The sequence below is a fragment of the Adiantum capillus-veneris genome, chromosome 2 (genome assembly GCF_014529385.1).
Source record: "Adiantum capillus-veneris isolate H3 chromosome 2, ASM1452938v2, whole genome shotgun sequence".
Classification (NCBI taxonomy): Eukaryota; Viridiplantae; Streptophyta; class Polypodiopsida; order Polypodiales; family Pteridaceae; genus Adiantum; species Adiantum capillus-veneris.
The window spans coordinates 128,066,090-128,085,724 of record NC_140932.1 but is presented as its reverse complement, the minus strand read 5'-3'; the positions used below and the strand labels follow the sequence as shown (position 1 = coordinate 128,085,724).

The 19,635-nt window shown below is 40.6% G+C and overlaps 1 pseudogene; it reads left to right on the top strand.

Moving 5' to 3' along the window:
- Positions 1-18,509: 18,509 nt before the first annotated feature.
- Positions 18,510-19,320, top strand: LOC147463599 (uncharacterized; annotated as a pseudogene).
- Positions 19,321-19,635: the final 315 nt, after the last annotated feature.

Below are 19,635 nucleotides of genomic sequence, written 5' to 3'. Positions count from 1 at the left end.
GTTCACAAGAGCACCTGTGGCACTTCAAAAAGACCCAACTTTTTGTCATGTACCAAGAGTAAGGACATGAGGCAATGACAAAGAAGCGGCCTACATGATTGAATTATCCGAGATTGCCAGCTCCAAAGAAGGGAACGCCGATAGAGGAATACATGGTAAAAACCCTAATGGGCCCATGGCATTCTTCAAAATTCTCTCTGATCTTTCATGTGCTATGCTCTACAAAATTTTCCGGATGTTGCTCACATGCATTGAAGTTTCTCACGAGCCAAAGCAAGCAGGAGCACCGTGGATGTCCTTCATGAGGGCAATAAGGGTCTATGCTACGACCTAAGCGGCCAAACTTCCGAAGAAGTCCTCTATGGCTTCTACGCCCGCTGCATGTTCTTGCCACCTCATAATATGTTGGCGTTTGAGGAAGCATCCTACATAGGGTTTTTCACTTGGTGAACAAAGATTTTTGGGCCAATGATCAGCAACCTAACTTCCAGATTCGTAGGCTACTCAGTCATTGAGCTCAAGAATAAAGTCACTATGCAATTTTTGCACGTTCCAGACAAAGAAAGAAACATCAGATATGAGAAGGTACTCCATGCACTTAAAGATCACCTCGCTAGCTATATCAAAGGATGACACATGCGAGGAGGGGGGAATGTTAGCAGCGAGCTAACCCGGATATCATTTTTTGGAGCTCTCATTGTAAAAACAATTATTATTTTGATGAATCGAGAATATTGTAACTCCTATTTTTTGGATAAACTCTGTAATCGATGAGCCGGGCCTACAAGCTTCTAGATTGTATGAACCTGTCTTTAGTTAGAGCTCCCAGATTATTAGTTTTGACCACCAAAAACCTTGGTTAAGGTATAAAAGCCAATTTTTGTAAGTTATTACTAAGTTTTGGATAATGAAATACAAAGCGTGAGCTAACGACGCTCACTTCTCTCCTTCTTGCGCTTCCTACTCCCTCCCCGGTTGTCACATTGCAGCGTCTATTGTGTTGCAACCGGTAAGAGCTCTATGCATTAATGTAAGCACTTCACAGTATTTTGTAGCTTTTGGCCTCGTCAACCCGTGGCCTAATTTCATTATAAGTAGGAATTTACACTTCAAAATAAAAAACTAAGTATAAACGGGATATTGGGGCATCATTGCTTAGCATTTAGATGCATTCTGGGTAAGAAACGACTAGGTCAAAAATCCACTGCAGTTAATAATCATGATTTTTGCAGTTGACCTAAAATGGGAATCCATAATCGGGTGTGCTTAGGTCTTATAAACATGTCCTAGAAGTTTTGTTACTTTTGGATGTCATTTGATGTTGTAACGGATGTGATTTGTTTGCCGATGAGCGATTGGCTTTTGGTGATTTCAGTCATTTGAGTGTAGCTTGAGATAGATGCGAGTTGTTTGTTGTTTTCCAAGATATTGACAACCTCTTGTAGCCTCTATGCACTAGTTAAGGCAGCTTCATCCCATGGATTGACAATTTATTTGTGGTTCTCGCTACATCTGCAATAAGTAGGAATGAGGTTATACACCCGTCCCACATAAATCTTTTCAAGCCTTGACATCTCGAGCAAAGCTTCAACAAAAGGAAACCAACCCATTCTCTTTGTAAAGCTTCAGTCACTCTACGAGCATTCAAAGGATTTAAAGCAAAGCAAGGGGCACTACTTCATATCGTGAACAGGGCTTTACGGCCGGTGAAGAGGAGCTTCACATCATTAGGAAGAGAATGGGGTCTAGGAGGGCCTCTTTATTTGACAGTTTAAGGAAGTCAAACCTTTAGTATTAAGAAAGTAATCAAATGAAAACTTTTGAATTTAATAGGCAAAACGGCTAGTTTATTTGAATTCAAAATTTTCACCCAAAATGGAATTTAAAATCTAGCGGATAAAACCATATCATGTAGCATATCTATGGAAAGAGCTTAGCACGTAGATTGCAGATCTATGATCTCCACTCAAATCAAAGATCATATGTGGGAGTTATGGACTGCTAAACATCATAAAATTGTCTACGTCCTTTTTGGGGGGAAAGTGCATCCTTTGATTACTCTTACACATCTCTTACACACCCACCATTCTTGCACACATGGCGTACACCTATTCATCAAAATGTTAATCACCTCCATAAGCTCATGGCAAATAAAGAGGCCCTCCTACACACCATCCTCTTACTTTAGTAAAGAAAAATCTTCTCTCTCTCTCTCTCTCTCTCTCTCTCTCTCGTGCGCGCGCACGTGCAATAGACTTCAAAATTTTGCAACCAAGCATAATGCTCACAATGAATATGATAATATTTGTTTATGGTAATGATTTCATAATTGTGCTTGTGTAAAGAGGCAGACACTGATCTTGGAGAGTCTCCAAGAATTAAGACCCCTCTATTTATTAAAGAATATGATGTTAAAGAATATGTCCATTGTGCTATGGACGGCCGGACACTGACTATACTATGTTGTAAATATACTTTGGATAATAGTTAAAAGAGAAGAAGAGTGAGAGCAGCACGTTGAATGGCTGCTGCTGCAGGGTAACGATTGTGTATGTGTGTGTCTCGATGTGTGTTGGTGTGTATGTAGTCTTCTTTCCTACCTTCTCCATCACCTTTGCACTCTACAAAGTGGTATCGGAGCTCAGTTTAAGGAGCTACAGTCAATACACAGATTGCCGCAACTCTGGAAAACAACAAAAAAGAGAGGTTTTTTGGTCATAACTCCCTCACCCGAACTCGGAATACAGTGATCCAGGAGTCTATCTTTATGTTTTTGGGCATTCCAGACGCACTGGCATACTCAGATTTTTCAAAATCTGCAATTTTCTATAACAAACAGCCAGCTCACACAAGCATAGGAGATTTCCAGTTTTGCACTCGGTAGTAGATTTACAGGTTACAGGTGAAGAATTCAGCATTTACACAGGCTTTGGAGAGCGACATAGAGCTTTTGCATCATGATATTGTGTTATCAAAGATTATGTTTGGTAAGGTTGTGGGAAGAAGGTGAGGCGGTTATATTGTCAGATTGAGTACTTTGTGGTTATGTATGGATATGCAGTTAATGTATTTTGAAAAACTGTCGCCTTTGTGAGGGTTGAGTGAGGTTTTTTGAGGCCTTGCCTTGGGAGCTTTGGTACCTTGGCAAGGTGGATTAGGTACTGGAGCGAACCCCCAACTGACCCCACTAAAGACCACATATGTCGTTTATGACTATGGGAAGAAGGTGGATGTATGGATATGTGGTACAAGACAACGTATGGATTGCATTTGCATACAGGTCCATGTGGACATTATTTTAGAGTATTTATGCATAGTATTGAGTCAATCTGTGGCAAAGTGAGTCAATAGATTTTCCCTTGGCAGTGAGAGATTTTCTGTCAGTGTTTATGAGCACTTTGGTTGAGATTGTCACTTGAGATATTGTCCAAATACAAACGGAACTCTGCCGAAATGTTGTCAAAATCCCTTGGAAGAAATTGAGTGAAGATGGCAGAAAGTTCAACTCAAGTCACACAGATTGTTGGAGAGAAGCTGACCAAGGAGAACTACAGCATATGGTCTTACATAATGGAGAACTTTATCATGTGCAAAGGTTTATGGGACTACATTACAGGTGAACAAGAGTGTCCCGAGGTTGGTTTGGAACCAAACAGAGAGAATGTTGAAGCACATAAAACATGGCAAGTAGGAGTAGAAGCTTACAAGAAGTGGATCGAAAATTCAAGGAAAGTGATGCATTGGATTTCACTATGTATTAGTGACTTCTTTATACCACATGTGAAGAAGGCTCAATCTCCAAAGGAAGCATGGGAGATAATAGCAAGAATGAACAGCTCCAATACGGAACCACGAAAAGTTCACTTGAAGCAAAGGTTACATTGTGTATGGCGAGGAATAGATCCATATCAGATTATGTGATAGAGATAAAGCAAATACAGGAAGATCTTGCAAGCATTAATGTTGAAGTTCCAGACGATGACTTAGTTTCAGTGACATTGAATGGTTTGGGACCGGAATACAAGTCATTGGATACATCTATATCTGTTCGAGGACACATGCCTGATTTTGAAGAGTTAGTAAACCTTTGTTTGCAAGAAGAGGTGAAGTTAGGCAAGTCAGGTCCTTCTACGTCAAATAACAATTCCAGAGATCAGGTTTTTTACTCTAGAGGTCGTGGAAACAATAGAGGTGGAAGAGAAAACTATGGTCGTGGAAACAATGCTGGAAGAGGTCAATGGAAAAACCAACAAAGTCAAAGTTACAATGATTACAGCCAAAGAGGCAGGGGGAGAGCCCGACCTCGTGGACGTGGAGGTGGACGATTGTACATCCTCAAAGAGATGGATATTGTAACAGATGTGGCATTTATGGTCACTTTGAAAGAGAATGTTACACAAGGCTAAATAAAAATCATGATCGTGGTGTAAGAGGCCGAGGTTATGGTAGACATGGAGGAAACTTTGCTGGATACAATCCTCATGATCAAAATATATATGACAATAGATCGAGTGGACATTTATTTCCTATGGAGAATGTTGTTGGAAGCATGGTGGAGCCACATCATACAGATGATTGGTTTTTAGATAGTGGTGCCACAAATCATATGACATATCATGGTGAATGGTTTGACAAAAAAGAGAAGTTAGAAGAGGATGAGTTTGTCGCTATACGTGATGATACTATGCATCGGATTACGCATGTTGGTTCAGTTCCATTGCTAGAAAAAGACGGGACATACAACACATTGGGAGATGTTCTTATGTGCCTTCAATCACAAAGAATTTAGCATCAGTTGGACAAATGACAGATCAAGGGTTGCAAGTCCGTTTTAATCGTTATGGCTGCTTCATAGAGGAGTTTCACAAAGGCAGACCAGGCAAGATATTGGCACGTGGAAGAAAGAAAGGTCGCTTGTTCGCGTTGGAAGCCGGAGATCCATGTTTACACAGCGGTATGTATGCAAACAAATCAGCCACTCAAGATAATTGGGCAGAGTTATGGAATAAGAGGATTGGTCATGTCAATTTTAGAAGACTAAAGCATATGCAATCAAATCAAATTGTACGTGGATTACCAAAGTTTGGCAGATTGAATTTTGATAATGTTTGTGAAGCTTGTCAATTTGGAAAGCAATCTCGTTTGCCATTTCCAAAGAGGGGGAGAATTAGCCAAAGTCCTTTGGAAATTGTCCATTCAGATATTTGGGGACCTTGTGATCATGCTACGCCAAATGGTTGTCGATATTTTATCACATTCATAGATGATTACGACATAATGAAATGCTTTTACTTTGTAAAGGCAAAGTCAGAGGCATTTGAGGTATTCTTGGAGTTCAAAGTTATGGTTGAGAAAGAGAATGGTTGTCAAATTAAATGCCTACATACAGATGGAGGGGGAGAATACATGTCACACAGTTTTGATGATTACTTACGTGAACAAGGCATAAGAAGATAGATTACTTGCAGATACACACCACAACAAAATGGAGTTGCTGAGAGAAAGAATAGAGTCATAACAGAGATTGCAAGAGCCATAATGAATGAGATGAATATGCCATTAACATATTGGGCTGAAGCAATTCATACAGCAGTACACATTATGAATTGAACACCAACAACTTTCATTCATGAAATTTCACCTTATGAGAGACTTTATGGGATCAAGCCAACAGTTTCCTACATGAAAGTTGTTCAATTGAAGTTTCAGAATGGCTCTTCTTTCACGCTGAAGAATGTGAGACATGTTCCCACAATTACAAAGAGCTTGACCAGCACAGGTTTACTTGATGATGCTGGCTACGTCACCACTTTTGGACAGAACATGTGGAAGATATCCAAGGGTTCTATGACAGTAGCACATGGAGTAAAGTCTGGAGGACTTTACATGATTTATGTATCAAATGTCTCTAAAAATGTAATCAATGTAACTGAGCAGCCGAACGTTTCTTTGTGGCATAGCCGGTTAGGACATATGTCCAAGAAGGGAATGGAAATCTTGTCTCGTTTTGGTTATTTGCCTGGCTTTTCATTTAATGATTTTGAATTCTGTGAACATTGTCTGTATGGTAAGCAAATACAGCAGCCACATAAGCATAGAAGCAGTAGAAGAGATACACAGTTGGCACTTGTTCATAGTGATTTGTGTGGACCTATGCCTAACCTATCTCTAGGGGGAGCTTCTTACTTTATGAAATTTATAGATGATTACTCGAGGAAAGTATGGGTTTACTTTCTCAAGCACAAGGATGAAGCGTTTAGTGTTTTCAAAACGTTTGTGACACTTGTGGAGAATCAGAGTGGCAAGAAGCTTAAATGCTTACGCACTGACAATGGTGGAGAGTATGTTTCAAAGGCCTTTCAGGACTTTTGTGAGTCAAAAGGTATAAAACGTGAACTTACTGCTCCTTACAATCCTCCTCAAAATGGTGTTGCTGAGAGGATGAATAGGACCATACAAGAGAAGGTCAGAAGTATGTTGTCTAATGCACAACTTCCAAATGGGTTTTGGGCTGAAGCTGTATCAACAGCTGTTCATCTTGTAAATAGATCTCCTAGCAAGGTTTTGCAGAAGGATTCAGTGCCAGAGATGGTATGGTCAGTCAAAATGCCCTCATACAAGCATCTCAGAGTCTTTGGCTGTGAGGCATATACTCACGTTCCAAAGGAATTTAGGAACAAACTTGAGCCAAAGAGTAGAAAGTGCACTTTCTAGGCTATGGTAATTCTGGTGAGATGGGGTACAGACTTTGGGATCCCGAATCCAGAAAGGTTGTCCGCAACAATGATATTCACTTTAATGAATCCAAATATCATTCTAAACCAAAGAGGGTTGAGGAGAGTAGAAGAGTTGTCTTCCAAGAAGATGGACCTGCACGTGCAAGACAAAATGTCAGGGCTCAAGAGGAGCAAGGACAGGATAGAGTGGAACCACAGGTTGTGGCTGAGCCTGAGCCAGCTATTGTGCGTAGATCTGGACGTGTCACGCGACCTTCTGATAGGTTTGTTCCATCTATGAACTATGTCATGTTGACTGATTGCAATGAGCCTTCATGTTACAAGGAAGCAGTGAAAATGAAGGACTCCGGGAATTGGCAATTGGCCATGCAGTCAGAGATGACAGCTCTGCATAAAAACAAGACATGGAAGCTAGTTAAATTACCACAGGGCAAAAAGGCTCTACCTTGTAAATGGGTTTACAGGTATAAGATCACCGCTCATGATAGTCAGCCAAAGTACAAAGCAAGGCTTGTTGCCAAGGGCTTTAAGCAAGAACAAGGCATTGACTTTGATGAAGTCTTCTCTCCGGTGGTCAAGATGACTACATTGAGATGCTTTCTTGCATTGGTTGCCATATTAGATTTGGTGTTGCACCAAATGGATGTCAAGACAGCGTTCTTGCATGGTGATTTAGATGTGGAAATTTACATGCAGCAGCCAGAAGGGTTTGTTGAGAAAGGCAAGGAAGATTGGGTATGCCAGTTGTTAAAGAGTCTTTATGGCTTAAAACAATCACCGAGGGCATGGTACCTTAAATTCCACAAGTTTATGCTTTCTCAAGGCTACAAACATAGTGAGTTCGATCACTGTCTATATACAAAGAAGGCTAAGGATGGTAGTTGGCTGATCCTTATTTTGTATGTGGATGACATGTAAGATTCCATATGCGTATGCAGTGGGTAGTTTGATGTATGCAATGATTGCTACTCGCCCAGACATTGCATTTGCAGTGGGAGTAGTAAGTCTATACATGTCAAACCCAGGCAAGAAACATTGGGAGGCAGTGAAAGGAATATTGAGATACTTGAAAGCTACAAAGAGTATGCGTATATGCTATGGGAGTCAGGAGCTAAGTGTAAAGGGTTTTACAGACTTAGATTATGCAGGTGACTTAGACAACCGAAGGTCTACGTCAGGGTATATCTTTACATTGGCTGGTGGAGCAGTATCATGGCGTTCTAGATTACAAGAATGTGTTACTCAGTCTACTACAGAGGCTGAATATGTTGCAGCATCAGAGGCATGCAAAGAATCAATTTGGCTTAATCGACTAGTAACAGACTTGGGAATCAAAGAAGAGATGCCTGTGTTATATTGTGATAGTCAAAGTGCTATACAATTGGCTCGCAATCCAGTTTATCACTCAAAGACAAAGCATGTGGATGTGAAGTATCATTTCATCAGGGAAATGCTCGAGGATAAGCAACTTCAGCTTGTCAAAGTTCACACCACAGAAAATCCTGCTGATCTACTTACAAAAGGACTTCCCTCTGAGAGCTTTGCGCATTTTCGCAAGCAGTTAGGTGTAGGGTAGTACATCACTTCTCTACATCTCTTGTATATTAGCTTGTATAGTAGCTTCTCTCACACTTAAAGTACCACATTGGACTTTAAGTGGGAGGTTGTTGGGGTATAAAGCCCAATGTGGTCGCCCAGGTAAGTGGGCGGGCCGCCAGGTATGTACATAGATTCTTTTGTAAAAACCTAATAAGAACTCACTATGCTCTACACATTACAGTAGAGCGAGTTCACCATATCATCGTGCTCTTCTTCTCGCACTCTCTCTCGTGTCGCACTTCCGCTTGTACTCCTTCACAGAGGTGAGTTGTGCATGTTGTGATGAAAATTGCAGATTGAACATTTTTGCATGTAGCACTATTAATGTAGATTAGTTGAGAATTGTTTGATTTTTATGTCAATATGTAAATAAATGATGTAGTTTTTTAGGGTTTAGGGTAGCTGATTTCCAAAACAAGGTCTTCCATGTGTCCTTGTGCAAGCTGGATGTTTGAGATTTGCACTGCACATGCCAATTTGCATGTTACGAGATTTGATACTATATGTATGTTGTAAAAAAAAGCATAGTATTGGAATGTGTGAATTGACTTCATCTTTGTAGGGGAAAATAGAATGGAAGATTACCCCATGCTCACAAAATTATGTCATACAACAGAGGAGCTACACGAGGAGTATGGGCTAAGTCTACTAGGGGTGCTTCCAACCCGGGGGATTCACGATGGAAAACTTATCGCACCACGTAAGTGCAGGGGAGGGGTTTTTTTTTACAAGTTACATAAGCGTATAAGTTAGGGGTAGGCCCCCAATAATTTATCTCCCAAGCTTAAAAATAAGGGAGGGGGTATCATATTTGGGGGGGGGGGAGGGGGGCACATATACTATTCCTTATATTTTTCTTTGTTTTATCATGTTCTAGATGCTTGAAAATCTAGCCTATATCTTTTAGGCTATCTTGAACCGAAACTGAAGACCACATGCTAGTGCTCGAAACAAACCTAGGTTAAATGTATTCCCACCTACAAATTTTAAAATTTACCTCTTGAAATTAATTATGTGGGTTTTGGTAACTTAGAAAAAAAAGAACCTATTAAGTTTTTTAAGTGTGTGCAAAGGAAGAGGAGGTAAACTATCTTTTGAATATACAAGGATAAGATAAATGTAAGGGAAAATAAAAAGTTATATATTTTTTTAGAATTGTAAAGTGCACTATGATCTTGAAGTGAGGAATAGGACGAAGGATAGTGGGAATGGGGAAGGATAGTGGGAATGGGGAATCAGGATGCCTTAATTAGGTTCATGTAAAGTTCAAAGACTTTACTGTTGCTATTAGGCTTAGCTAACGTTCAAATCTAAATAAACATTATTTTTGGTTGGCAAGGCTCTCACCCCTTTGTGTCATCCCGCCTCTTTGCAATTTGCCTTGTGAGCCTATGACTTGTGAGTGTTGTCTGAGAGTCCCCTTTCACTCTCTCTTCCTCTCTTGCAACATTTGTGGCACACATGACACAAGCTCTGTTAGATTTTCTTATCCCGCATCTTCAAATATTTCCTTTGTGAGTCTGTGAGTGTTGAGAAGTGAGAACCTTAGAGCATGTCACATAGTCTCTCTTGGCTGACTAACCAAGAAGTAGGAGAAACACAACACTCCATAAGAAATCTGATATGGTTGCTTCTTTGCCACCTCTTGACACACCTCTCAAACATGTTTGTGAAGGTTGTATTGTCAAGAAGTGGATCATTGACACACCTCGACCTCTTGCTCCATCGCTAGATCCATCAGCATGTTGTGCAAGATGAAACATGCTTGTAGATGAGCTTGATGGAATCGTTATCTTCAGTTTCCATCGAAAGGCAAGAGCATTGTCTCACAAATTTCGTTGGCTTGCTCTGCCGCGATTATGATAGTTGGGATGACGGAAAGCAATACATTTTGCTCCCTACTAGTATTTTCCATGGCGACATGTGCCCGTCTCTGTGTGTGTGTGTGTGTGTGTGTGTGTGTGTTGAAAATGATGAAGGACTGTATAGAGCTCTCTCTGGTTACACTGCAAGAATTCACATAGAGATCTCTTGCTCTCTCTCTCTGCAATGCACAAATGTGGATAGCTATCTTGGGCAGAGCTCCCTCCCTCTACGTTAGAAGGTGGTTGGCAAAAAGAATGCCAAAATTGAGGAAAATTGGTAAAATGGCTGTAGCCGGTAACTTGTATTGCGCTTTTCCAAAAATTCTTTACGAGTGTGAGTAGATGAATTACTTAGGGGACATGACAAGCCATAACTACCCAACCCTCAGGTGGGACGGGGCTCTTAAAAGCAAGTCTTGAGTTCAAAACTCATTGCATAGATCTTTTAGACTCTTTCCCTCGCATATTTGTGTTGCAAATGAAACCAGATTTTGGCAAGGCAAGCGCATGCAAGTAGAGACAGGTAGATTAGGAACATCGAGAGTAGCAAGGGATTGCACAGGCAGGTTGGCATGCATGACACTTATTGCTCATTTTGTCCACCTCTACTCAGAGAGAGAGAGAGAGAGAGAGAGAGAGAGAGAGAGAGAGAGAGAGAGAGAGAGAGAGAGAGAGAGAGAGAGAGAGAGAGAGAGAGAGAGAGAGAGAGAGAGAGAGAGAGAGAGAGAGAGAGAGAGAGAGAGAGAGAGAGAGAGAGAGAGGTGGTGGAGGCAGAGGTGGAGGTGGAAATGCTTGCTACACTTGCGATCTGGTGAGTTCTCCCAAGACTTCCCCGAAGCAGAGTGGAAACTGATGTATCGATGTTTTTTCCCCTCATCCTGTTGGTTTTGGTGGAAGCTATTCCCTCCTGCTCTGAGACTAGATGAGACGGGTCACATCTTATTTCCTTAAAGCTTTGTTTTTCATTTTAGGGCTTCTATTATGTCAGTTTTGTGTTCTTCTACTGGTTGAAGCAGAGAGCTTGTTTGGTTCTACATCTTCTATGCACGCACACATGCTTCTTCACTCAGAAAGATCTTCATCGGGCTTGTTCTAGCTATGGTAAGAGAGGTTAGTACAAGTCTCATAGGTTTTGAGTGGGGAGATGCTGGTGATGGGAAGCTTGCAGTGCCAATGCCTAATCTTATCTAGTCTTCATTGGTGTTCGGGTGTTCAATAAGGGATCAAAATTGCATGATCTCGATCATCACTGTTGATCATTTGTCTACTTAGTGGAGAACATCTGCTTCAGTTATGTCTTCTTGTGTTTCTATCAGGATGGCTACCAGATTCACATGTTACATGCTACTCAAGGTATGTTGATATATTCAATTTATTGTGTCTGTTAAAGAAGTACAAGGTGAAAGTATCTTGCAATCACATGATGTTGCACTAGCATGCAACTTACTTGCGCATTTTATTTTCATCTAATTCTTGACTCTGATGTAGGTGGATTTGTAACTTCAAGATTGTTTTTTGGTAGGGAATCCTGGCTTTGATGTACTTATTTTTTATGCGTAACAATATGCTTTTGTCCTATGCCGAGGCAAAGAGGGGGAGGAGTCGAGGCAAAGAAGGAGAGCAAGGGAAATACCATGTTTTTTGAGTTCTTGTCTAGGATTTCACAAGGGGGTATTGCAAGGCTTCATGAGACTTCCTTACAGCTGGATTTCCATCAGCATTCTGCAATTGTATGTGTCACATTAGATAATAACAAAGCAGAAGGCTGCTAGGTAAGCAAAAAGGCAGAGCTGTAGTTTCAAACTCCCTAGACATTCATCAACACCTCATTTGACCATATTGCTTTGGTGGAATGGTAGTAATTGTCGGAATTAAGCAGTGTTCAGCTAATTTGGATCATATATGCATCAAAAAATTAGAGGCAAAGGTGAATGCAGACGTAGAAATGAAAGGACTAAAGGAGCATGGGGATCAGACATCACACAGAAGAGACAATGTATAAGGTGCCGAGGAGGAATTTTGCAGCATTAGCAAAAAATAGCCACTTTTGTCAACCTTTCAATTCATCAAATCCCGACTTACTCGCCTCACCAACTGTAGCACTCCACAAAGTACCGTTTGCCAGCTTCAAAGCATCAGCCAATCTTCTTTGCATGTCTCTATTTTCTAGGGCTGGTAACTCAGCACTTTAGTATTCTTCTTGATGTTCTTTATCAGAGATTATAACAAATGTGAATCTAAGTTGCGGCTCTTGCATATGATTTAACATGGGCATGTCTTTTAGCATTGTTATGCATTCTGATTTCTAAAGGCCTATGACATATTTGGACATCCTACTGACTACAGAGTCACAACTTCTTTGATTTGTCTTGACAAGATGCTTCATAGATATTCCTTGAGCATCTAGTGATGGCTGCCCGTGCCTCTGTGCATAAGAAAATGAGAATCCAAAATTGAAGGGGCATTTCAATAAGAAGTCGAAGCCAGTGAAGATGCCATTGCTTGCTCCACTAGCTGCCGGAACAAGAAAGATGGCAAATTTCTTCTTTGGCTTCAAACCAGAGCAAGGTTAGCAATTTAAATGCAAAATGAATTTCTCTTTTTGTAACATGCAGGGATAATTTCTATTAGCTGCTTGAAATATTTTGGTTTATAAGAATGCATGCAGCGACAAATTAAGAGGCAGAATTGTACTTGTTTAGTATTGGATGCTGCTTTACTACAGTTTTATCTGTTGTATTTGGGAATGTGCTCAATCCTTTGCCCATCATTCACTCCATGCTCGCAAACACTTCAACTATTTTGAATTCATGGGTTAATCAAGTGATCTATATCGATGCATTGATATGATTCATGTCTCGCTTGATATCATAATTACAAGGAAACTTTGCTTCGGAGCCTATCAGATCGGAACTCCTCCCCTGTTTATCATTTTGGTAGTTTCAAATGTTTTATACACAATATACCTATATAAAGCCATTCTGAAACCGTTCTAGTGAAATGAGCAAGTCGTTTTCATCTATGATGGACTTGTTGATCTTGTTCTCGTTCTAGATGACTATGGTTGATATGTCAAAGACACATCAGCGGATGCATTTTTTCCAACTCTTTTCAATTATTACATAGTGTTATTTTTCTAGAAGTGTCAAATGTCTGTATGTTGCATTTTGGAAGTTCTATGGCAACGATGGAATTCTTAGTCAGGCATGTCAAGATTCAATATTTTCTTGGTACACTTTAGGTGTAGTCACTTTCATTTTATGTGATATATGCGTAGGATTTCTTGCAAGCAGAAGTCTTGGATTGTATAGTAGAGGTTGTGCTCAAAGAGAAAGTTGATATGTAAACTCATGACATAGGCCATGGGTAAGTCTAAAAGAGGCCATTGGGAGTAGGATATGTGGACACTTGGCTGTATCTATGAACCTTTAGCATATGTGACAATGTAGAAAACATCTTGTATGTCTTCATAAGCTATCCTATTAAATGCATTTGGATAGAAATTAGCAACAAAAATTGTGCTTTTACACTCTACACCAATTTCTTGTTTGTGGAAGCCTAACAAGAAGCTGCATCATGTGCAACACTTTGAACCCAAGCCAATACACGAACACTTGGACGAGTAGCAAGACTTAGCATGTCTATAGAAGAATGGCGGACTCTTGAAAGGTGTAGTACAAATTCTTAAAATTTAAGAGCCATAGCCATGTGGGAAACTCCAAAAGAGGGAGGGGACGGGTCTACATCAATTTTCAATGCCCATCCCTCCCCTCACACACAAACTCTCTCTCTCTCTCTCTCTCTCTCTCTCTCTCTCTCTTATCCCCGTCTTTCTTTATCTCTTGTCAAATAATAACTGCTAACAATAAGAAGCATGAGTCTTTCAGTACTTGTAATTTGCAAGGCACACCAAAAGATTAAAAGAAGGAAGAGAGCGGAGTCCTAGGGCGGGTTCAGATGAGATCGTTGGTAAAAGAGGCACAAAAGCTTTTCCCCCACCTTATTGTTCACATAAGGCGACGACAACACATGTATGTAGGTCTCACTAACAAGCTTTCAACTAATCAACCATAATGCAATGGTGAAGTTGATGGCATGATCAGGGCTTCCTACACTTAGGCTGCATGATGTTTCCATGCATGATGGCTTGCCACAATGTTAGATTACGTCAACATATTGCCCTTGCTCTTGACCTGCCATTATTTGTTATATAGAGAACAATCCATTTTGTGTGTTCTTTATATCCCATGTGGGAAGCCTACTAAGTAGGTGGCTAGTATAATTTGTTTTGAGATTAAGATTTGTATCAGTTTACAAGGGAAATGTTGTTCATTTTTTGAGAAATTACATTGAATTGATTAATTTATTTTAATACAGTAATCATTTTATTTGTTACCTTTCATGGTGGTTTGCTTTCTCAAATCAAAGCACACTACAATTTACACTTCTATTCATTTACAATTCAACATGTATTTTTGCAAAGAATTTGCTTCTAAAATTGTCATGTTACTAGTATACATAAAATAGTGGGCCATTACATTTTGTACAAAATTCGTATGGGGGGACGGCTCGTTACGAAAATGTCCGTATGTAGGGGAGTAGGTTAGCATGTTAGATACCATACATAGGGAGGTTTCTCTAATTTGGATGCACGCATGTGACATCTTCCCATTACTAATAGTGAATCCCTTGGGGTCACTATGCTATAGACTCTTTGACTAGTTTTACTCAGTTAGATCATGTGAGGCATAAATTTTATATGTAAGATAGGGGTATGATAGTTTTCTTCATTGATTGTTGCATAAGCGTAGAAAGGGGGGTCCATATTCCCTAGTATGAGTCGTATATAGGGGTTTTATCAAAGTTGTCCGCTCGCAAATGGCGTCCCGTTTTGTATATAGAGTGAATCCCCCAGGGCTTACAGAGGATTTAAATGAAGTTATGCTCCCAGAGGACTAATGGTTAATAATGTTAAAGTTTAATCACAACAAAGGTGCCAAGATTTATCTTAATCATGTGCACCCTCGCTTCATAGACGATTGTAGGCTGCTCTTCCACAAGGTGTATCAAGCACCACCATCGTGTGGAGAGATTACAATGAATTTTTCTCAAGGGTATGCTTTTGAGAGGTGCCATGCTGCAATGAAAGACCTTGTAGGCATGGGCCAAGTTGGTGAGAACGTTATTCATATGTGTAGAGAAAGAGGAGGGGGGTTGGAGCGGAAGACTGAGGGTTGGAGAAACAAAAATGGTGCCTCTGAGGCTACCCATCACAGCGGGAAAAAGCTACACATTACACATTCTGGCAGCAACTTGTGCATGGAGACAAGGCCCGGAGACAACTTGTGCAACTTGTGCACGGAGACAAGGCCCGCCGCCTACAGCTTATCGAAAAAATTTGCCGGTTTGTGACTGTGTCGTTGATTTAGAGTTATTGGTGGAGAGGATGTTGGCCAAGAGCAAGCACACTATGGATAGGCTCTTTGAGATGAGGACCTTGATTCAGGTAAAACAAGAGGCACTGCTTAGGTGTGAGGGGTCTAACGTTGTGGCCAAGCAGATAAAGGCAAACATCGAATTGTATACATCACGACTGCAAGAGCTCCATAACCAAATTCCAATAAATGATGAAGAGGTGAAGGAGGTGGAAGCTGAATTTGCAGCAAATTAACGCATGCTACAATGCCTAGGGGTCACTGAGGACATAAAAAATCTCCAAATGGAGCTTGAGCAGGAGCAAGTATGGTAAATGCTCCCTTGGTCCTAGTTTGTTCATTTGACTAGGGACTCTTATGTTTTACATTAGGGCATTTAGGTACATTTGATACTTCATTGGTTGTTGTGTAATGCATTTTGGTAATACATCTTACAATTTTGGATTGTGCATATAGTCAAAGGTTTCCCTTGTACATCAACATCCTTGGTCTTTGGTGCATACAATACTCTTTGGCACTATTAACTACTATATTGGCTTTGATATAAACCAAAGCTAATTTATAAGCTAATTATAAATTATCTTATTGGTATTTATAAACACTACCCCAGCTAATTTTGGTATGACTTCTACCTAACTTTGGTAGTTTTCTTTGTCTTGGTATTGCCTTGAGGCTTCCTTAATATACCACCAATCATAGCTTTCTCTGGGGGACTGTATTGGCATCTCCCCGGTCTTTGGTGCATACAATATTTTTTGGTACTTTTAATGATTGTAGGGTTGTCTTAGGTACTTTTCCATGGTCTCTTTGGTATTTATAGGTACTTCCTCCCATTGTATTTTGTATTGCTTCTAGCTAGCTTTGGTATGTTTACTCTGTCTTGGAAGTGCCTGAGTACTTAGACATGTAGGATGGTGCTGCCTTGGTGCTTCCTTGTTATAGTACCAAAACTAGATTTGACTAGAAGATGCCTTGGTATGTTCTTGATCTCATTGGTGCATAAGTACCCTTTGACTCTTTGGTACTCTTTTTGGTAGTTTTTGTAGGTTGTTTTGGTCCTTTGCATTGTTTTGGTAGAGCCTTGGACCTTACCATTATAGGATGGGACCGCTTTGGTACCTCCTTGGCATAGTGCCAATCATTTAGTCTTGGTACCTTCATAGTTTCTTTGGTAGTTTTTAATTCCTGCCTTCTAGTATTTTTGGTACTGACTTAGCTACATTGGTGCTCCCTTGATATACCACCAATCATAGCTTTCTCTAGGACTTCCTTGGCATCTCCTTTGTCTTTGGTGCTTACAATATTGTTTGGTACTTTTAATGATTCTAGGGATGTATCGGGTACTTTTCCATGGTCTCTTTGGGATTTATAGGTACTGCCTCCAACTATAGTTGTATTGCTTCTAGCTAGCTTTGGTATGTTTACTTTGACTTGGAAGTGCCTGGGTACTTAGACATCTAGGATGGTACTGCCTTGGTGCTTCCTTGTTATAGTACCAAATCTAGCTTTGACTAGATGATGCCTTGGTATGTTCTTGATCTCTTTGGTACAAAAGTACCCATGGACTCTTTGGTACTCTTTTTGGTAGTTTTTGTAGGTAGTTTTGGTCCTTTTCATTGTTTTGGTAGTGCCTTGGACCTTATCATGTACTCTTTTTGGTAGTTTTTGTAGGTAGTTTTGGTCCTTTGAATTGTTTTGGTAGTGCCTTGGACCTTATCATTGTAGGTTGGGATCGCTTTGCTACCTCCTTGGCATAGTGCCAATTGTTTAGTCTTGGCACCTTTCCATATTCTCTTTGGTAGTGTTTAAATCCTGCCTTCTAGTATTTTTGGTATTGTCTCTAGCTGCCTTGGTGCTCCCTTGATAACCACCAATCATAGCTTTCTCTAGGACTTCATTGGCATCTTCTTGGTCTTTGGTGCATACAATACTGTTTGGTACTTTTAATGATTGTAGGCCTGTGTCAAGTACTTTTCCATGGTCTCTTTGGGATTTATAGGTACTGCCTCCAACTATATTTGGTATTTCTTCTAGCTAGCTTTGGTATGTTTACTTTGAGTTGGAAGTGCATGGGTACTTAGACATCTAGGATGGTATTGCCTTGGTGCTTCCTTGTAATAGTGCCAAATCTACCTTTGACTAGAAGATGCCTTTGTATGTTATTGATCTCTTTGGTGCATACAATACCCTTGGACTCTTAGGTACGGTTTTTGGTAGTTTTGGTCCTTTGCTTTGTTTTGGTAGTGCCTTGGACCTTATCATTGTAGGATTGGACTGCCTTGGTGCTTCCTTCTCATAGTGCCAATCGTTTAGTCTCGGTAAATTTCCATAGTCTCTTGGGTGGTTTTTAACTCCTGCTTGCTACTATTTTTGGTAATATGTCTAGCTACTTTTTGTACTAGTGCCTAGTTACTGCCTTGGTACTTTGCTTGGTAGTCTTAGTGGTTCTAAATCTAGGTAGAAAGTCCAAATCTACATGGATACTACTGGTTTAATGATTGATATTTTGTGTGCAATGTCTAACGCATGGCATGTTCTCTGAGATCGATTATTTTTCTTTTGATGTATAACAGACACAACATGACAAGTTGGAGGCCTCCTGCAAGGAGAGACAGGTCCATTGCCAATTTTTGAATGGGATGCTTAAGGAAGTGCAGCAGGGAAAGAGGTTCACCCTCTTTCCCAGGCCACCCTTTGTAGATATTGACAAAACAATCCATGTGTTTGGCAGGTGTGCTGCATGATGCGGGGAGTATCTAGAGGTGGTGTATGTTGTGGGAAGCTTCATGTTAGAGTGCAAGAATCAATACCACCCTCTTTGCTTCAGTGAACTTTTGGACACTAGTGGAACATGTGTGAAAGAGGGGTGTGGCATGGTAATTCCTGTAGTGGCAAAAGCGTATATCAATTGGCATTATTCTGTAAAGGGTAAGTTGGCACTGTTTTCAATATGTTGAGGCTTTCTACTTTTGGATTACAATGTTGATTGAGTGAGTCATTTGTGAATGTGCAGATGAGGAATATGTGACACCTGCAAGTCAAGATGTGCAAGGAACAGACACGATGGGTGTGAAGAATGGTGGGCCTGGACCAACAAAGGTTTTTGCTAAGGATGTGGAGGACCTTGCCAATATGGAACGGGTTCAAGACATCCTTGCAAACTTGGAATCTGGTTGGAGGAAGGAGAAAGTGGAGGGGGTAGGATGTGTACACAACGGGTGAAAGCCAAGGGTGGATACTGCTATGGAGAAGAGGGAGGTTGTTGAAGTCCAGGATAGTGTTGGAATGAATACTATTGAGGCCTCTACAATGGACACCAACAAGCCACAGGATGAGCAAACCAAGTTTGATAAACCCTCTGCAATTGACAAGGTGTTGCTAACTACAGCTGAGGCCATGGTAGGGCAGGGTGCTATTGAAGAGAATGGCAAGGGAGCGGCCGATGGTGTTAAGAAAGCAGACAATAGTGACGATGGTGCTAGGGGAAAGATGTAAACAAGGGAAATATTTCAGGATAAGGTGACTGATCTGATTGATGTGGACATGGACGTTATTGATCCGGAGAAGGTGGCCGGTGTGATGCCGACATCTCTGGGTGATTTCACCTTGTTGGACTTAATGTGTGCAGTAGGAAGAAAGCGAGTCTTTGGATGTGCCAACAAGTCCCATGCTTGCAAACTTTAGCTTATGCCTACCCTTGTAATTGACAGTCTGTGTCTTGATGTAATGCGCTGAGATTTTATTTTGGTCTCTATCTATTACCATATGTTTTAAGTACAAATTACAGTTTCCTTCTTATATTGTGCTCTCTTGTGGTAGACTTTGACCCTTTGATCTTTGAATTGACCCTCTAAGTAAGTTGTTGTAGGATCTTCATTGTGTGCCAATTGACTCAAAATATTATTGGCACTGAAGAAACTGATCCGAGGTGGCTAAAGGAAAAATCAGCTGACACAAAGCTGCCAAAAGATGGTATGGCTATAGGCAGGCGGCTAATTG